The 14222-nt window shown below is 39.3% G+C and overlaps 1 protein-coding gene across 2 annotated transcripts in view; it reads right to left on the bottom strand.

Annotated features, from left to right (window-relative positions):
• The window catches only part of kuz (zinc-dependent metalloprotease kuz), a 63598-nt gene that overhangs the window by 15007 nt on the left and 34369 nt on the right, over positions 1–14222 (bottom strand). The window lies entirely within an intron of this gene.

Raw genomic sequence — 14222 nt, forward strand, 5'->3', positions numbered from 1 at the left:
AGGATCGTTTTTCCTCGTGTCTTCGTGGCCGTTAAATAAATCGTAGATAAAAGGACGTCGAGATAAAATACATGGCCAATAGTAAAATTGTCGTTTAAAATCGGACGAGTGAAAGTTAAAAGAAGTACGCGGGAAAGCAAATTAACCGAGTCTGAATTCGAAGAGAAAGCATTTCTGGTTCAATATTTGTATCGATTTTTGCTTCAGCTACGTTAGGGCGAGTACCTAATCTTAACACGATCGACAAAGATTCGTACCGCTAATATAAAAGGGAAAAAAGAAAAATACGCAAGGGAAGTCTTTGAAAATCTTGCGCTAAAAATTTTCAAAGAAAGCTCTTCGAAATGACGAAGAGATGGAGAGAGAGAGAGAGAGAGAGAGCGAGAGAGAATAAAGCGTGTTTTTGCGAAGGAACTAGGGAGGTAACAAAAATGCGATTGGTAGAACGATATCGTTTGTTCGCGATATCTGGGCTAGAATATACAATTCAAATAAATTCCACAAGCAATATACTTTTATTCGCTCGGTAGGTCGACACTTCTAACATCGTTTGCATCCAGCTTGAAAAGCTCCGGCCTTTTTTTTTTCCTTTCTTGCAACATAGAAAAGCAAACGAGCACCTCTCCGTTCTACAACTATTGTATTTGTGTAATATGCATTAAGAGGTATAACTATGAAAAGCGATTATTGTATTCGCGAGTTAGAATACGAAACTAAGTCTTTTAACGTATAACACTAAACGCTATGTAAATGTTCGATGGAAGGAAAACTACTTCGACGATCGTGTAGAATAATCATTTCTAATGATAATATCAAAAGATGATATATGTGGAAACGATGAAAACGTAGAATGAAATATAAACTCGCAACGATAAGAAAAAAGCAAACCAAGGAGAGAACTAAGAGAGGAAAAATTGAAAAGAATCGAGCGAGGCAACGAGCAGAAAGATCGACAAAACAAAAGAGAGTCCCATGTTATTTTCCACGTCGCTGAAAGGGACGACGATAGGTGATAAAGTTGGATGAACGTGTTGGACGTTATACACGACGTTTCGTAGCAGAGAGACGAGGATGAAAAGACCCTTGCGAATGGTTCGTGTGCAGGGAATACAGCGAGCTTATCGGAGTAATATCGGGCTAGGCGAATGCGTTCGAACACGTCCGTTCGGTTGAAGGTGGCACGTTACGAAGCGACGATTCGAATTGACACGTGAGAAGCTGTCGGCGCAAAGAGAGAAGCGTACCTGCAAATAGGACGCGCAGGTATGCAGCTGCGATACACCCTCGTCTCTCCATTGAACAGTAGATCGATATGCATTCGATACGCTTTTCCATCTTTCTCTCTTTCTCTCGTCTTTCGCTCTCGACTTGTCCAAAGATGAAAAAGAAAAAGACAAAGAATCGTGGGGACGGAAGAATGGACGGTCGGACGAATGAACGAACGAACGAACGAACGGACGAACGAACGAACGAACGAACGAACGAACGAACGAACCAACAAACGAATGAACCAACGAACGATAAAAAAAGAGAGAATGGGAGAAGGGGAGAGAGAAGAGGTCTCTCTATTCGATCCTCTCGGCGCATAATCCAATTTTCACGACTAACTCGATGAAACGTTTCCTGCTCCTGTTTAGCGCTCTAACGCCTAACGCGATATAGAAATTGAAAAAGACGAAGGCTAAACCATCGGGCGGAGGTATGATAAAAGTGCAGAAAGAAAGAGGTCAACTCGAGAAACGAATGTAGGTGGATTCTAAAAAGTTGGAAAGTCGGAACTACGAGGATATAACGTTACTTCCTTTATTACTCTTCTTAGAGAGTTCCTTACCGGAAATGGAAGAAGTGCCGTGACATATACGTATAACTTGCAATTCCTTTAAGTACGAGGAATATCCGGCTACTAATAAATATAGTCTACGCTCCGAACGCTTTACCGATTATTACATAGAAATAAAAGTAAGCAAAGATATGATTTAAATTAAATCAAAAATACAAAATATCTCGAGAGCGAGATTTTATTTTCGATCATGCTCGGAGTACATTGCACCGAGTACAAGTTTCTTGAAAAAGTCGAGAAGAATTAGCGTCAAAGTTACTTCCTTTATTATCCTTTCCGTTCGAGTCGCTTTTGTGAGGAACGCAAAGGTAGTAACACACCAGCGTGGCAAAGTTACCTTCGGTAGAAGAGAAGTCAAGGAAATTGGATAGAACAGTAAGAAAACTCCCGTTTCCACCTCTTTCTGTTCTGTCTTTTCTTTCGCGTATTCGACTCCGCTTTTCGTTCTATTACGCAAGTTGCTACTTTTTCCTTTTCCTTCCACCTTTTTTCTATTTTTATTCTCCTTCATTTTTGCAAGCTTAAGAAAAAGACGTGACGTTCGAAGCGAGATCTACGCAAATAAAAAAAAAGTACGACGAATTAAATAATCTAAAAAAGTACAATATTCTTTAATAGATTAATTATGAATTTGCAAAGAGTCTCGGCTTTTGTCGGTCCTTTCATGGAAACGAAACGTAATTGTCGCGAAGGGAAGGAGAATGGTTTTCGTTATTAACGTAAACGAACCGACACGCGTATGCTACTAGTAGCGTGGGTCGTAAACGGGCCAAGGCGTTTTCGCTCTTTCCTTGCGCGCTTCTTCGACGGTATCGTGTAAAAGCGAGAAAATCGGTGCTTCTCGAGTCGGTCGGATCTCCTAGATCCGCTGTTTTAGCCAATTTAGAAAGGATCTCATTTCCGGTCTCTCTCTCTCTCTCTCTCTCTCTCTCTCTCTCTCTCTCTCTCTCTCTCTCTCTATCCTACAATATTCTGGCAAGAATAGAGCTCGGCCACAATCTGAAAAGCCTCAAAGCAAAATTGTTTCTATCGGATGCTTGGATAAAGCCCTGTGGAAAAAGCTCGAGCTTTCTTTTCGTTCGATCGTATCGTCTCTCTATCTCGCTCTTTAGCATTATGCTCAATGTTTACAGAAAATCAAGTAATTATACGTTAAAAAGGCAAAATAATGTTGAAAAAGCAAAGCTATTAGCAGGTGAATTTTATAGATGCGGTAACTGGAAAGTCAATTTGCCATAGGGACTTTACGCGTAGTCGCGGAAAGCTCGAACGCTTTTTGAGAGTGAATAATCAAGTAAAGAGTTGGCGATTAAATTAAACGTGTCGTTGAAAAGAGTTGGATAACGATTCCGAGAGAAAGAAATAGTACGCGATCGATCGTGCGATTTGCTGCAGAGAGGTATCTCGAAGCCGGTCAAGTTCGGATGATTGAACGAAACGAAAAGGAAACGTCGAGGATGATGCGGTTTCGTTGTACCGTATCGATCTATCGACTTGCATTTGGTGTCTCCCTACCGTAGCAAAGAGGAAGCTGTTTCCGGTAGCCGGCAGTATCCACAGGAAACATCGTGGTCGCGTGGAGCGTAACTCGTCACAGACCGGTAGATCCCTCGTTGCATGCTTTATGAGCACATACGACGAACATGTGCCGTCAGAGCTTTGATAAAATATGACAGATTATAAAAAGCGTGGGACGCTCGATGCGAGAGAGAGAGAGAGAGAGAGAGAGAGAGAGAGAGAGAGAGAGAGAGAGGATGGTAATCCTCGTTTTATACCAGGAGAACCATTGCCAATCTTTACGTTTCGTTCGTTTACCTATTCGACGATGAAGCATAAATAAATGAAAACAATAAAGTAAACTTGAAAATACTTCAATGAATGGCCCGAAATTTTCGCGTCTTCGAGGCAAAATCGACGTTTAAAAGTAAGACCACGCACAGTCCCTAGCATGGAAACTTTCTATAACAGCTCGGCGTAGAACTTGGATAGTTAAATAGGACCTAAGACGGGCGAGCTTGGTAAATTTCTTGAAAGCCTGTCCATCAAGGATCCGCATTGAGAGTCTAATCAACTACTCTTCGCATCCCTATTAAACGCCAAGTTTAAAATTAGTATCACGCTGCAATGAAATTTTTCAAGCGGCTGCGAAGTGCAAGCTAAACTATTTCGCTAGTTCATCCCGATTTTTTATTCCCTTCCTTTTATTGACTTCGTACGTAACTCGAAAAAGGGTTTTTAAGAAGTAATCTACGAGTTATCGATTGGATTCTAAAGTAATTACTATCCGAAACACGCTTAGACCCGACAAACAGTTGCCATTTAATCGAGAATTACGGACGAAATTTTCAAACAAAGTAGACCGTAAAAATCTTTCAAAGCGTTATACTCTCGTATAGTCTCCCAAAAGACGTATTTTCGCGCAGACACTCGCCTTGTGGCGTCTAAAAATGTTGGCTAGAGCTTACTGCAGCGGTGAGCTCTCATTAATTCCCATCAGCGTCTTCGCGGATAAGATTTCGCTTCGTAAAGGGTAGCGGCCCCGTTATTTCTCACTTGCTTTCTCCCTACCATCTCTCTATTTTCTTCCTTTCCTTCTTTTTCCCTTTTTCCTTTGGGCTTTTCTTCGCTCTGACTAACCTCGATGTTTACGAAGTTTCCTCGGTGTATCGAGGATTTACAGGCGTTATATTTAAGATGATTACAAGCCCTGGGGATGATTTCGTTCGGTACGCACGACGCTCGATCGTCACCTCGAGAGAATAAAAAGAAAAAAGTCTCTTTTATCCGAACAATACGATCCAAAAGTTCCAACAAAGATTTATCCAAAAGAGTTAACTAAATGCTTCTAACGCGTTATTTTTTATTATATAAACAAGAAAAGTCGAGATCATAGAATCGAAGTCGCGTCTGGATCGTTAGTACTCATGTCACGAAAGTTCTACTCCACGTTTGCGATAATATCGCTAATATCGTTTACGAAGCGAGATTTGGCACGTCTACGAGATAAGGATCGAAAGAGATTTCGACTTTCTCACTCTCGGTAGCGGCTTCGAATTCGAGCGGGGAAACAGTATCGCCGAAAACCGACGTCGTATCCGTGACCGTAATAGCATAACGAAAATCTCATCTTCCAAAGTTGCTCTCCAGAGGGGCAAACGCGAATCGATGAATTCGATTAAAAGTTAATGTCGAAGGAGACAGAGAGAGAGAGAGAGAGAGAGAGAGAGAGAGAGAGAGAGAGCGAAAAAAGACGAATAGAAATCTATTTTATGACCACCCCATAATATTGCCCTCTCTTTGATAAGTTATTATTATTATTATTATTTTTTTTTTTATAAATCTTCAACATGACAAAGATGACTGGAATGATATAAGAGACAGCAATTGACCTAATTTCGTGTGGCGAGCCTGTCAATCCAGCTCCATTATCTAATTCAACTATTTAGATACTCCTATGCACTATTTAGAGCACTCCTCTCGTCCCTCTCGGCGTTGCATTAAGTCTTGCAATACGACGTTTACCAATAGGTAACTTGGTTCGTGCGAGCAAAGAAACTCGAGAAGCGAAGATTAATTCCTCTTCCAGGTTCTCCTCCCGTGCTATGCACGACTACCTTCTCGTCCTTTTCCTCCTACTCCTCTTTCTTCTCCTCCTCCAGGATATCCGAGGAAACTCGAATAAAAGTTATACGATCTACGTGCCGTCTCGAAAGCTCGCGTCCCGCTTTCGTGTTCGCGCGATAACTTGGAAAAAGCTCATTTTTCAAACCGGCAAAGCGTTCTTCTCACCGCCAAGATCGATTAAAAATTCACGATTCGACGATAAGTTTGGACCTTCTGATACTTTCTTTTTCCTTATCGCGCTATTCGAAAGGAACAAAATTCAAGCGGAAGACAATAACGAGCTAAGAAATACGACTGGAATCGTTTATGAAAAGAATAATAAAGCAAAGTTAGTTTTCGTTGCACAAACGCGTTGCCGTGAACGTTTTCGCCAAGCCGAACTTTTCAACGAAACGAAACGGAACAAACCGAAACGAAACGTCTACAGGTCATTTATCATTCACTCGAACGTACTAACGACCCACATCTACTATCCATTGCTCAGCTGCTAGCTTCAAGTATCCCTGCTTAGGATAACCAACGATGCGCCGAGACAAAAGGGATATAGAAGCGACGAGCGTTATAAAGGATGAACATGTATCCGACTTTCGTCGTCCCTCGTCTCGACGTTCGTCTTTACGTTCATACCCCCGGGTTGCGTCCTATTTTTATAAAAGTATTTTCATCGTAGTTCAGTTCCGTTAAGGATGCCAAATCCGTCTAGTAAAGTAACGTTCTTTCATACGTGTTTATCAGAAATAAATTTCATTGAAAATAGTAAAAAAAAAAAAAAATGATACTATTTGATAGTAGCTGCAAAACATATTAAACGAAAAGATAAATCGTGTGAAACACTAATGTTCGTACCATCGAACGAAAAGAGAGAGAGAGAGAGAGAGAGGGAGAGAGAGAGAGAGAGAGAGAGAGGGAGAGAAACGAAAGCTGTGTAGCGACGTAGGAAATACGAGAAACGTCGAATGTTTTGCCAGAAAATGCAAACTGCTCTGCTTTAATAATATATAAGCCCGTGCTTGTTTATGGAAGAGCGCGCGTAAACTCGTCGTCGTGGAAGAGGCTGTCGATTCGAGTTACCCCGATATAAACGTCGCCTTTGACATTTCCTGAAAAACGAGTGCAACAAGTTCGAGTGGTTGAAAAAAAAAAAAAAGAGAAAAAAGAAAAGGAAAAAAAAACGGGATAAAGAAAAATGGCAAGTAATAAAAATGTAGGTGGTATTATTTTCAAAATGAATTCTCTGAAAGAAAAGCGTGCCGCTATCTCCGGCTATTTTACATATCTAAACGTATCGCGGGAACGATAGGACGACGGAGCTTCGTTAATCATAATTACGGGGAATAGCTGTTATAAAATGAATACGATCATCTGGTTCGCATGCGTCTGGCAGCACACGAGAGCCGACCTTGCGCGTTAGGAACGGCTTGCGTGTCGGATTTATCGTCGTCAAATGCAACACGCGAACGTCGAATACATCGACTGGATGATGTCCACGCGTGCGTCTCCGAGTCTCTAAGCGAAGAGGATAGTAGCAACGTGACTACTGTGGGCTATACCAACCATCGTGTAATTATCCACGGAATTTCGATTCTAATGGGATCTCTGTGAAAACAGAACGCACGTAAGAGAGGCGAATCGAAATTACATCGAGCGTTAATTTAATTCATTTGATATTTCAGAGGAACGATTCGCGATGCAAATTTATCACCGCTCCTCTCTCTCTCTCTCTCTCTCTCTCTCTTGTTTTTCACTTACTAATTTTAATAATATAAGACACATTCCTCGTTCTTCGCTATTGTTTTAATATCAAAGACGAAGAAATCTCGTTCTTCTCCTTTTCCATCTTGTTTCGTTAAAACCATTTCAACGAGCAACTAGATCGCAAACAATAGAAATTCTCATGTACAGAGGACAATTTGAGAAAATCTTAACGTCGTTGAGCGGATTTGCATCCTTCGGCTTACAACCGTTTGGAGCGTTTAATCCTTTAATCGCTGAGCCGGAAGGTAGTAGCATTACCAAAAAGCATTTCGAGCCCTTCCAAGCTTGCCTTACGAAAAGGTCGTCTTGCATTTGAAGATTCTTCCAGGCGAGAATCGACGTGATTACGCTTATTTCAATTTATTTTTCATTTAGCTATGTCTTTGCGTTTACGTATGCTTCGAAAGGACATATGCACGATATTTCAATTGCCACCGTAATCTCTCCTAACAGTTGAACGATATACAACTAAGAATTTGATGCTGCAAGTAAATGTAATTACTCCGTCGAAGCCAAGAATTTCTATATGGCGTATCAACTGCGAGAAGCTCCTCCTCGCCATCATCCTGGATTTCATTGTCTTCGGAGTGAAGTTTACCGTCTCTCTATCTCTCTCTCTCTCTCTCTCTCTCTCTCTCTCTCTCTCTCTCTCTCTCTCTCTCTTTGTCCGTGATTCAGTTGGCTGTCTCACGCAATAACTAAATCCTTCGAGGGAAGGCTTGTTAACGTTACCAACGAGAGCAGCGTTGCACTGGTTCGATTGTTCGACGTAAATACAGCAAAAGCTAACGGCTTTGAATTCTTAATAAAAGTAGAATCGCTGAGACTCTTCATTGTACGACATTCTAAGAAATGAGTGTGACCGATCGTTATTCTCTTCTTACTTATAAGTTTCTTTATTGCGGATTATACTCGTTTTATTATTTCTTAATTGAACTTAATTAAGCATTGCGATGGTTCCGATACGCTTGACACTTTAATGTTAATAATAATATACCATTAATGAGACATTATGTAAGCGAAATAGTCATATTTTATAATGCCGGTTGTAAAACTAAGGAAAGTACGCAGAACGAGTGCAGCACTGGGGAAAGGATGCTTCCAAGCTTGATAAATTAGCAGTTAATTAAACGCAAAGGGGGATCCCCAGGTTCACGAAGGGGCGAGAGATAGAAAAGATTACGCTTTGTGCCTGTCGTCGTCAGTGAAAATTACAGGACCGCGCCATTCGTTTCAGAAATTCCTTAACCTCTAGACGACGTTTCCCTCTTCTTTTTTTGTCTGTTTCTTTCTTCTTCTTCTTCTTCTTTTCCCTGTGTGCAATCATTTGTTCCTCTAATACAATTAAGTATGCTCGCGAGTATAGCTCGAAAAAGAAACATCGTCGATTATTCCTTTTTTCTTCTTTTTTTTTTTTTCTTTTTTGTTTGTTTCCATAAAACACAAAAATGTATACGCGTAACAATACGTGCGAGTAGATATTTCCATGATCCCAAATAAAATTGTCCTAGCATGTAAATCCTTATTTGAGTACAGTGTCTATCATGAATAGACAATAAACTCCTTTCGAAGCGAGTTTCTTCTATCGAATGTTTTAGATCTTTCAAGATTTCGTGGCATCCCATCTACCACTGGGGAATAAATAATTTGTCGGAAAAGTGTCAGGGTGCGGAAGAAACGTTCGACTCTATACGTGATCGAAATCTTCTCGTTTCTTTTATTTTCTCCTCTTTTCCCTCGCTGATTCGTACTACGATAAAAGCCTTGATACTCGTGTCAATTAATTTAATTAAGACCGGCTTGCGTACAAAAGTTTCTCTATTGTGACAGAAAATTTTCCTCGAGCTCGCTTACTTTTCTCTCTCTCTCTCTTGTTTTCTCCTTCTTCCCACACTTGTTCACTCTTCACGGTACTTGCAATTTTCCTTTACCGCACCGTACGCCAGTTTGAGTTTATAAATGCAGCTGGAAAGGCCCAACATGCCTCGTGGAAAAAATCCTTAAAACTTTCCGTACTATGTTACCTACCCTGTACGCTATTAATTCTATACGCTCTCCTACCTACGTGCATAAAATAAAATAAAAGGAAAAGAGAACGAAAAACAAGGAGAGAAAGAAGAAGAAAAAGAAGAAAAAGAAATATGAGAAAAGAAAAATAGCAAATACAATAGAATTTCCTCGAAACTAAAGACACCCTATGCTGGAAATGAGTATTACATTTTTTTATTGAACGAAGAAATCATTTTACTCTGGTGATAACGGCCTAAGTTACCTGAAAGCTTTTCTTTGAGCCATGCGAACAAGCGTGACGATTTCAAATATATCTATGTATGTATCGTAGGTATATATTAAAAGAAGCGATGAAAAGTAGAAATAAAATGCAATACATTTTTCATGCATGCAAGCGACGTTTCGGAAGAACGAGTTTGTATACGTTTATAGCCATTTCGGGGTATAAACGTACGACTCTATATTTTCGTGCTGGTACACACGATAGGAAGGCACGTCGAGCTTTATGACGATTCTCGAAAATACAACGGGATGGCGACGTCGAATGATAAAAAGACGAAAGAGAGGTGGTAACATTTCATTCGTTGATACGACGAACATAGCTGCGTAAACTCCATGAAAGAAGAGAGGGGAAAGAAAACGAACGAGTAAACAACAAATTCTCAATTTCCTTCGTTCGTTTTTCCGCTCTACTTCATCATCGGTACACGTATGGAAGATGCTATTCTTCCATTTCTGTACGAATTCTAATAATAAACAAACATAGTGCAAAACTCCGCGAGAAAAGATTCAACTTAGAAAGCTTATTGAAAAAGAAAATAAATGGAACGGTGTTCGCTCCAATCGTTTTTATAAAATTGTTAAATATGACGGTAATATTGGGGAAAAAAATCGAATATTATACTCTTCGATTATTATATCGATAATACTATGGCTAAAAAGAGGACGCTTTTTCCTTTGAAATAAGATTGGTTTCATGTCTCTACGACTTGTCATTCCGAAGATATGTCATTTTGAAATTTGCGATTCATAAGTCCAAAAATCACGTGGTCTACTACGCCTGCGTACGAGCCGTAGTAAATGAACAAAAGTGTTTACGTTAGTCAGCTGATAGCGTAGTAAATTCAAGAATTTATGTATGCCAGTGGGTCAATGACCTGATTAAAAGCAATTATGTAGGTCAGTTGATCAACAAAAACAGCTAGTTATATATTAATATCTTCGTAACAAAAAGTCATAAAGATTTGAAACAAAAACCATTTTAAAGGGCATACTTCTGGCCATCTTTTGTTATATAATTGTTTATAATTTGTTGTAAACAATTTGTTATAAATAATTTTGAAAAATTAAAATTAAGTATTTCCTTTTTATACATTCATATATATTTAACAATATATTATAAACGATGTGTTATAAACTATTTGTTATAAACAATTTGTTATAAACAATTTATTACAAATAATTTTCAGAAATTAAAGTCACGTAGCTTGTTTTTATATACGTATACACGTAAGTCTTCATCAATTTGTTATTAACAATTTGTTATAAATAATTTTTGTGGGAAAAACGAAAAACTAACAGGTTTTCCTTGATGAAAATACGTTTGGAAAAATCGAAGATCATAAAAATTATGTATATTTGTTAATGAACAATTTCGAATATATATATATATATATATATATATATATATTTTTTTTTTTATTTCGTATTTTACATGTATCATCGATGTCCATAGACGAAACGTAAAGTGGCTATATTCGAGCCGTCGAGTGACGATACTTCAAAGCAAAATCATGTTAACAATTTGTCTCGTTATGGATAAAGGGGTCAATATCTAAGCATAGAGAGAAGGCTCGATAGAAAGGGAGGAGAGGAGAAATAAAGAGAAAGAGAGAAGGAGAGGAGAAGGCTCTATTTCTTCGTCGGAGATGGAATTCGCACACGAGCTAGAGGTTGGACACTTCAGTAAAGATGGCTCGAGTTACTGAAGTCAAAGAAACTCTGCTCCCGTCGTACTCCTCCTCTCTTACTCTCTCGCTCTCCTCTCGCGGCTCGTAAAGACGAGCAAGCTCCTTTACTCGATAGCTATGAACTCTACGGAATTTCCGACAAGGCGTCCAACTACAAAAAGAACGAGGTGTATATTAAAGCGAAGTAATGGAGCGTGATTCGACATAAAACCTCGTGGTACCTATAAACGATCTTTCTTCTCTCGCGTCTACATCCTTCTTTCCAATATTATTTCCAAACTTTTTTCCTTTTTTTTTTCTTGTTTTTTTTTTTTTTTTTTTTTTTTTTAACATTTTCTCAAACTACTGAAAATAATTTGAAACTTGTGGCTACCACTTTCTATAAGAGAACCATTTGAAATTTCCAAATTAAGAATGAAATTAAGGTCGTACTTACATCGTCGAGTACGAGAAAGATTAAGAAGGATCTAATGAGACAACTTACTTCAGAATCAAACTCTTTAAGTCTTCTATTTCAGAGTCAGCCTTTTTACACTTAAGTCGCATAGCAGAAAGAAGAAGAGGATAAAAAAAAGAAAGAAGAAAAAAAAAAGAATGAGAAAAGAAAAAAGAAAAGTAAAAGAAAAGTAAAAGAAAAGTAAAAGAAAAGTTGATAGCTTCATAGACTTCGGCATTGGCTAGAATTCCAAGTTTTAAGACGTTGAAAGTCGAATTCTCTTCGCCTTTTAAGTCAGTCATGTCGCCCTGAGGATCTAGCAATGGATGATGCATCGAAGGAGAAGACAGCGAAAGCTCAGTTGGCTTAACGAGTACGAATCACCGTTGTCGGTAATCAAGTTAAGCTCCTGGAATGGGCGATACGAAAATTTCTAGTACGCGATTTATTCTCGAGAGTACCTTCTCCCTCCCCCCCTCTCTCTCCTTTCCTTTTCTTTTTTCGTCCTTTTTCATGCTTCAACTCGACACGGCAGTATAATTCTCGCCTAATTTGACTTTCATCGCGAAGGCAAGAAGAGGAATGAAGAGGAATTTCTTCGAAAAACCTGCTCGGGCATATCTAGTACGTATTTAGGAACACGAAAGATTGGAGATAGATAAATACATAGAAAGAGAGAGAGAGAGAGAGAGAGAGAGAAGAATCTTCGAGTTATTCATGAAGAATCATTATTGCATTAGATTCGAAAAATCGAGTTCATTGACGTCTTTTGCCTTACGATTATTCTTAAATCTTTTTAGTCTGCTCGTGTCTGACCTATCGTTGACCTAGATCATTGAAATTTTATAGCCCTCTCGAATCTAACATGAAATCTCGTCTATCAAAAATGTACGGTGTGGGGTTGGAGGGGAAGGGGAAAGGGAAGACAAGAAGGATAGAAGTTTACGTTTTCTTTTCCCCTTCGAATTTAATCACTCTAAAGTAATTAAAGGTCGAACTAGATAAATTCTACTTGAACACGATTGCGAATTATCGAGTAACGAAGGTAGCTGATCATTAAGGAGAGGTATTTTTCGAAGGTCTGATAAATATTGTAAATAGGACTGATAAATCGGTATCGACAGTAGTCGAAAAGTAGTCGATAAAACAAACACAGTGCACAGTCAGTGCACACAATTCGGCACACAAAACTCAAGAGCAAAATCGAAGGAGCGAAGCTCGAAGCGCTCGCGCGGTATGACTAATTGATAGAGCTTGGAAACGTTAGCGATAGAATCGGTGTTTAAATTAGCGATGACGTTGGTAATGGCAGAGTAGGCTAACTGGTTTAGTTTATCCAACGGAATGGTCGAACGGTACGAACGGTTCGATGGAGAGTATAAACGTCCTATTCGAATCGTCGAGCCAATCGTAGAGGACTCGTCGTTTCTTGATGTCCTTGCTTCTTCAACTCAAACCTCGAATTTCCAACGAACTAGTAATTCAATCAACGACCCATTAATTAATACGCCTCGAGCATCGATACGAAATCGATTGTTCGTGGATTCATCGAAAAGATGAAAGAAGAAGGATGACGGCTTTATTTTCATTCGTACGATATTACATTTATCGACGCAGCCTTTGCAATGTCTCATGAAAAATTTAATATCCTCGTGCAGTACAAACATGTTCGTTGTGAACGAAAGAGGAAAAAGAAATAAAGAAGAAAGAGAGGGAGAGAGAGAGAGAGAGAGAGAGAGAGAGAGAGAGAAAGGAGAAAGAGTTTCTTGCCCGGAATAAAATCGGTGCAAAGCGTGAGACGCTAACATTCGCGGGTATTTGCGGGTATTCGCGCGTACATTTACGTAAAAGCGGGTCTCGAGCTCGTCAAACCGCGAGCATGAATGTCGCTCGAGTGAGGTAGGATGGAAAAGAGAGAATTAAAGAGAGAATTATGATAAAACTAAAAAGGAGGATTTTCATTTTTATTAGCGGCTTGCCTAAGAAAATCCAATTTTCGTTCGTTTGGCGTCGCGATATTTATCACGTACACACACACACGACATCATCGTTATTCATATATATAATTCCGTTCTACATAAATGTCCGATTAAAATTCGTATCGGCGTTTCATAGAAATTAATGCGGGCTTTTCATTTCCGTCCGACTTCTTTTCGTTATTCCGTTCGTTTACCGAATGATTCCGAGGAAAAAATAAAAATGCGCATTAAAATGCGTTTGAAATTTTATATTATCGCGACTTGGACGGGACAAATAAAAATATGATGCTTTTTCAGACTGTTCGAATGCATTGAAATTCTCATATAGGTTATTTTTAGAGGGGAGAAAAGTCGATAAAAAACGGAGAATAGTGGGAAGAAGAAAAATATCGACGTTGATCAAGCGAGAACATGTAAAAATTGTCACGTAATCCAGTAGTTCCTCGAAAGTGCGGGGAACACAAAATTAATCTAATCCGGAGTAACTCGGCCTATTCTAGACTCGATTGAGCAGTCACTGCCGATTGCAAAAGCCTGGTCAACACGAGGGAAAACATTCGCTTGGAGTGCTCGGTAAACGTTGCCAATGTGATCGTCGTACTACGAGT

The sequence above is a fragment of the Vespa mandarinia genome, chromosome 13 (assembly GCF_050613455.1).
Source record: "Vespa mandarinia isolate Hongniang chromosome 13, ASM5061345v1, whole genome shotgun sequence".
NCBI lineage: Eukaryota > Metazoa > Arthropoda > Insecta > Hymenoptera > Vespidae > Vespa > Vespa mandarinia.